The following is a 5098-nucleotide window of genomic DNA, read 5'->3' as shown; positions in this document are numbered from 1 at the left end:
TTTTACAACAGYTCATCTCCTCTTTCTCCAGGACATCTCCAGGCTCTCTGCTTTCTTCCAGTTGGGATTTTCTAACTGGCATTGGCCCCCAGGAATAATAACCAGCCCGGCAGCCACGAGCAATTTGCACTCCACAGTTGCAATATTCTCTTTATGCTCTTARGTTTTGGCCCATTTTTCTCTCTAGAAGATTATGCAACACTAATTACATTCAYTTTTTTCCCCCAGGAGAGTTGATAGAAACACATCCAAAGATGTATTTCCCTAGGCAATAGSCTGCTTTAATAAATTCTGGTTGCACTGGAAATATTTGTATTTTAATCTGTGAAACAGAGATTCGGCAAAGGTTTCTAATATTGCTTAAGCACTACAAGACAAGCAACAATTCCATTGTACTTTAAATTAAACATGTGATTTTTAGGTAATTTCTTCACCAAATGTGTGTTCCAGTTGTGTATTCATGAGTTTAGAATAAGATATGAGGAAAATATCCAGCATTTGCTGAGTGCACAGCATTGCTGAACCCCAAGCTTCTGATCAGGTGTATTAAATATTTTTACAGGAATTTAATCTAATCTTTGCTTGAAAAATCAATCCCAGACAAGAGCAATAAGGACAAGGGGCTTTCAGAGAAAGCAGTACTTGCTCAGGTAAGATGGGTAAATTAAATGCAAGTTGGAAAAACTAAATTATGATGTCCACACCTTCAAAAATTATTATTTTTCTGTTTATGTTCTGTTAGCAGGCAGATCCCTGTCCATTGTGATAAGCTATAGACAATCAGATTTAATTATGGATAACTCATCCCAGTGAAAAACAGCCAAAACTAGGGAAAAACCCTTCTCTTATTTCTATGCATGTTTATCTACAGCAGCAGTATGGAAACCAGCTCACCTAACGCAGGATTATTCTGGATTTACCATAACTTTGAAAAGAATCTCTCCCAATTAAAACCACCAAGAGCATAAAGAAATCTTGCTGGTGATTAAAACAGCATTTTGCTTCATTTGTTCTCAGTTTTCAGCATCACAAATTCTCCAGAGAGTGTGGGAACCTTTCCTGGTGCAAACAGAGCCTTTCCAACCCTTCACACACCAGACACCAGTCTGGCCTGGCTAATTTAACAAAACTCACGTTTAAAACCCTGATCAAGCAGGTAGAGGTTGATCAGATGTTCAGACTTTCCTCTTACTCGAGATGGCAGCAGAGATWTTGAGTCACTGAGCCCAGCTGGGTTTATTTTCTGCACCTCAGCCCCTGGAAACAGCTCCCTGCTGGAAKGGAAGGAGGGAAAACCAACAGAAAATCAAAAAGGGAGCTGAGAGCTGATTCTGGRTGTTCCTCCTCTTGTCCTGCTGCTYCTGGCTCCATCCCCTGCTTTCCACCCAGGAGCACACGGTGTTTGCACAGTTAGAGTGATGCCTTAGGATTTTTAGTTTCTATATTTTCATRYATCTGTATTCTTGTATTTTGCTAGTACAGCACTAAAAATTATTGCTCTCCCATCTTTAGACAAAACAATCCCTCTCTGAGCCTGAATCCAAGGACACCTCAGAGCCCCAAAACATGGAAACAACAGAGAATTTTGGGGAGCAAGTTTGGGGTGGTTGAGATCATCACCTGGAAAGATCATTGGAGAATTAAGACCCAATATGTTAATAAGGCAGAACTTATAAAAGGTGAAGATCTCGTGACCCAGTGCCCATTTTGGGTGTAGCCTCAGGAGGAGGCTTTGTCTGCCCTAATGTACCAGGGGGCTGTTAGGCCTGGATTAAAGTTATCTATTCTCATTCTCTTAACTTTGTCTGGCCTCTGTTTCAGATCAGCCTGATTGATAAGGAGCTGTGTCCAGGCTGCAGCATGGCAGAGCCCACCCTGGGGGAGAATCCTGGAAAAGGATCCCTGGGAGATGTGGAGCAGAAGTTTTCCTTTAATTTCTCATGGCAGAGGCAGCCCAGTGACCGATCCACCTGCAGCTCTGGGTAGTGTTAGGAATTTTCAGGCATTCTCACAGGTATTTTCAATGTGGTTGCTTAGATACAAAGATCTGTTTGGCAAACAGGGTTTTCCAGGGAATTTAAATATATTAATTAAAAATAACAGTGGCAGGAGGGTGGGGTATGTGACAGCAGACCTTATCTGTCACAGCAGTAAATAATTCATGTCTGAAATCCCTGTTTCCTCTAAGACCCCTTTTGTCACAAGAGCTGCTCAGAAACACACAGTGAAGGTTTCTGAACACCCAGGTTATTTCAGTGCTGATTTTAATTCGCTCATACTTCGCTATTCTAAACCACATTCAGCACAGAGCAATGCTTGATGTTTCTCCATCATTTTCCTCAAATATTTCAATGSTGCTGGTCAGTGAGAACAGAAGCCCTTGGCAGCGAGTTCTGMCCACATTAACATGCAATTAACAGTTAGGAAGAGTTAATTGAATGAAGAAAAACAGAAGTTTCAAGGCATCTCTGCTTCTCACCCAGAGTTTGGACRCAGGGGCAGCTTGTGCTGGATCCTTCTGGATTCTTCCTCACTGCCAAAACAATTTGGYTTTGATGGAGTGGCTGGGACACAAGAGATGAGAGGTGAAAAACCATCCCAGACAGGACCTGATAGGGCTGGAAAGAGAACGTGACCCGAGCTCCAAGCTGGTTCTGGCTYTGTTAGCACAGCCTTCATCTTCCCTGCTTTTCCAGGGAGCTGCTCATTTCTGAGCCTCAGGCCAGAGCCAGCAGCAGCTGGAGATGATTTAGCCCTGCTTCACTAATGTTGATGTCTCTGGATTTAATATTGCTCCTCTGGAACTCTCCTTGGGCTCTCTGCCCTGCAGAGGTGGCTCAGGTAGTTATCCCCACCATAATATTTTTTTAACCAAGCGAGTGCAGAGCTGTTTCAAACACAAAACAGGAATCTGCTCATCCAGGACTAACAAAGCTCCTCAAAACTCCTCCACTGCTGGAGGCTCAGCAGCTCTGGGGAAAATCCTCCAAAGCCTTTCAGGCTTYATTAATGCCTGCTGGAGAAACACTCCAAACTGAAATGAAGTCCTCAGAGGGAAAATCCAGCTGCTGGAAGATGAATATGGATGTGCTGGGAATGCAGAGAGCAGAGAGTTGAGCTTTGCCAGGGTGGTCACCAAGGCAAAAAAAGGCACCCAGCAAAAAGTCAGCCCCCGCTGCTCTCCCCACACCTCCTGGGAATACCTGATCCTCAAAAATGTCCTCGGGAGAAGCTGGGAGAGAGCCCAGACACAGCAAATTTGRAGAAGAACAGACAATAAAAAGCTGAGTCACATCACAACAGCCTTTGTTCACTCCCTTGTGCCTGGGGACAGGCACAAAACCATGAGTTGAAACCCCTGAAAGACCAGAAAGACAGAAGGAAGTTAAAAAATTAAACTGGCCATGGAATATTTTACCTTCACCGCTGCTCCTGAGCACCATCCAGGGACATTCCCAGGCTGCAGCTCCTCTGTGCAGGATGGTTTGGTGCAGAGGGACAGCAGAGATGGAAAGGAGATACCAAACTGTGTCCTCATCAGTGCTAAAAAAACATGTAAAAATAATGGGTGTTATCCCAGGGCCAGGACAAAGGAAGGACACAGAGAGACCAAATAAACCTGTTTARGTTAAGTTTACAGTAACTTTAATTTGACCTAACAGGCTCCCCTCAGTCCTGTCCAGCAAAGCCAAGTTTAAATTCTCTTTTTGCTGTAATTTCAAACAGTTCCATTGATGCCTGCCTTGCACATGGATCTGGTGGGAAATGTTGGGGTGATATACATCACAAACAGAGTTTTCTCTTCAAAATCTCCTCCATTTTATCAGACCCTGCTTTTTATTTTATTTTATCACAACCCCCTGCAGGTAACTGCAGTCCCATTATTTGGCATGGAAAAGCCCTGGAATTAACCCAGCAGTTCTGATGTCTGCAGTAATTGTACTCTGCCTCCTCTTTTATGAAGAAAAAAATTTGCTGCAATACTCGAGATAAAACRAATAAATCCAATATAAAAGCCCATCTAATTGAATTAAATCAAAGTAGCCTCTCAGACTGCCCGTTCTGCAAATCACATTATCTTCATGTTTACTGACTCTTTGACAGGAGCCTAAATGATCCCAAATTTTATCAGAATAAATCAACTAAACAAAAAAAAAATCCCTTTTGAAAAGGACAGACGTTCTTAACAGTCATCTGGAACAGATTATTCCCCTGCAAGTAGCATTGTTGATACAGAAAGTGTTGTAACAATATCCTTTTCTAATGTGGTTCTGCTGTGGCTCCATCCAGAATAAAATAATGCCAAAGAACCCACTTAGCACGACAAGATCCCCAAAACCTGGATTATTTGTGTAAGACTCTAATTTGACATCCTGAATTCCATGAGCTGATGAAATTTCTTTTAATGTTTTTAAAGGAGACCGAGGAATGAGCATCACCTAATCTGGGGAAATGCTTTTACACCCTCCAAGCCCTTGTAAATCCTAACTCCCACTAAAGAGGGATAGAGGCTGAAAATCAAAACAGCTTTCCCTGTTTCCAGCCTTGTAAAACCTAAAATAACTGCACCTTTTCCCTTTTTTTTGAGTTTGTATTGTCAGCTCTGCAGTGTGGCTGCATTCAAAATTCACTGCAGAAAAAGCAGAATATGCATTACTCTCATAAATGATGGATAAATGTCATTCAAAGAATACTACCTTTCCATCAAAATACTCCAAAAAATCCAAAAATATGGAGGGGGTCAAACAGAGGCAGCTGAAACAAAACTGCAGCAGAAAGAACTGAACCCTCACCATTTTTTAGCTCAAATAGATCAAAGAGTGGCCTGCCAGGATCCCAAAAAAAAAGGCATTTCTACCACATTAATGGTGGTCAGTGCTGGGAAGGTGCTTTTTCTTCCTAAAAACCATCACTTCTGCCACCTTACAGATATTTGTGCCTTGTTGCCCAGCACTTTTCTGTCTCCACCCTTGAAGAAGTGATGGGGACTGCAATTACCTGGGGAAACGGCATTTTAAACTATAAAAGTTCTACAAATTTCATGTCATTTTTCCTTTCTCCATTGCTCACTCAGTGAAGCACTCTCTGATCCTGTTCT

The 5098-nt window shown here is 42.4% G+C and overlaps 1 long non-coding RNA gene across 1 annotated transcript; it reads right to left on the bottom strand.

Moving 5' to 3' along the window:
- Positions 1–1006: 1006 nt before the first annotated feature.
- Positions 1007–3490, bottom strand: LOC130583425 (uncharacterized). The gene is made up of 3 exons (XR_008966421.1): positions 3419–3490; positions 2480–2618; positions 1007–1274 (listed from the first exon to the last, which is right to left on the bottom strand). It is a non-coding gene; the product is annotated as an uncharacterized LOC130583425 (long non-coding RNA).
- Between the last annotated feature and the right edge of the window lie 1608 nt (positions 3491–5098).

This window comes from Malurus melanocephalus, unplaced genomic scaffold, assembly GCF_030028575.1.
Source record: "Malurus melanocephalus ecotype Western Australia unplaced genomic scaffold, MMel_1.1 scaffold_585, whole genome shotgun sequence".
NCBI lineage: Eukaryota > Metazoa > Chordata > Aves > Passeriformes > Maluridae > Malurus > Malurus melanocephalus.
The sequence above is the reverse complement of the archived record's forward strand: the minus strand, read 5'-3'. Positions and strand labels throughout refer to the sequence as shown.